Below are 1,657 nucleotides of genomic sequence, written 5' to 3'. Positions count from 1 at the left end.
TTTGATGCCCTTTGAGATGACTTGAGAGAACTCAGGATCGAGAACCAGAGCTAGGGGCTTAAAAGACCCCACAGATGGGGATGTCAGGATGCTTCACCCTTGAGTTCTCCTTGGAGAATTCAGTGTCTCCATTATAGCTCTGCATGGGGTCTTCAGCCTGCTGTCATGCCTTGGAGTGACAAAGGGAGGAGAGCAGGGCAAATTAGAATATACACAAGGACAAGTCTGACTTTTAATTCTGATAAAAAATCAAGGCACCATAAAAATTCTATTTCTGAAGATTTATACTCCACTTAATGCTGTGAAGACTTGAGGTGGCTAAAAAAAATCTACTTGGAAAGCAAATAGAATTATTGGATTGTGAAATTGAGAGCTATAAAATTTAAAACAATTTTATATGAAACTTTAATATTTTTTGTATTTCAAAGTAAAAGACTCAGATAGTATCAAGTGAATTTGAATCTGATAGGTTTACGGACACAAGGAAGAAGAGGAGCTCAAGGTTTACCTTTGCTGGGTAGCAGAAAGCCTGCCATCAGCAAGAGGTGACTGAGGTTAAACACCTGCTCTGGGCTGGAGCCTACACTTGACCCTGATTCTTGCTGTATAAGATTTGTCCCCTGGATCTCTCCTAGTGTCTAGAGGATCCTCCCCTTTCTTTTTCCCTATGGAAAGTCTGTTATGAGTTCTGTGCCTACTTCAGCTTCTTGGTGAACACAGTACCTGAACTTCACATTTAATCACACCCTGTGAGGTATTATCTTCTCATATTTTTGCTTTGTGTTAAGTTTCTTTTCCCATTTGAAGAGTAAGTTCTTTTGGTTCAAGAACACTCTCTGATGCTTCTCATGTTTTTCCCCAATCTCAAGTGAGTGGCAGCTTAGTTCAGTGACTAAGATTTGAGTTTAAATTCTGAATCTGTGTGATACTGAATAGGTTACTTACTCTTTTCTTCTTCTGTAAAATAGGGATTAAGTGGGCATAAATTGCTCAACCCAGCACCTAGCACATCTTCATTACCCAGTAAGCTTTATTTATGATCATTATTCTTTATTGATTGGGAGGAATGGCTTCAGGCCCTGACACACAGCTGAGGCCCTCTTACAAATGATCTCTGAGTTCTTAGATACCATTCCTTCACTTTTCAAGATTAGGAGCTGAGCCCTCCTTTCACCGTAATAAGGAACCCCCACCACCTCCACCACTACAGCTCCTCTTCCCCTGATTTGAGTGTCTGTTATCATTTCATTGAGATGCCACTTAGACAAAGCCTTAAAATGTGGAGCTGTAGAGGGGGTCTGGGTGTAGTCTGGGGTAGAGTCCTGCTCCATTAACATTCAATCCACAATAGAGACCATTATCTTGGCAGCAAAATACCCCAGCAGTAGTGATGTGAGGAAATGGGGGTGGGTTACCAAAGCAACAGAGAGACTTGCGCTGCTCTGTTTCTATGGCAACAGAGAGCAGGCATGAGCACTTTCCTAGTTGGAATGATGGTTAGTTAGACTCTCACCAACAGCATGGGTGACTTATCAGATGAATTGCATTGCAAAGGGTGGGTTAGTAAAAGGTTTCTCTTAGGATTTGGGCCAGAATGAAGCCCACAGCAGAAATCTTACCCTTCAAGTGGAGCCCAGACATCTCTCTCATCAGACTC

This window comes from Panthera leo, chromosome E2 (assembly GCF_018350215.1).
Source record: "Panthera leo isolate Ple1 chromosome E2, P.leo_Ple1_pat1.1, whole genome shotgun sequence".
Taxonomy (NCBI): domain Eukaryota; kingdom Metazoa; phylum Chordata; class Mammalia; order Carnivora; family Felidae; genus Panthera; species Panthera leo.
This window is presented reverse-complemented; position numbering follows the sequence as displayed.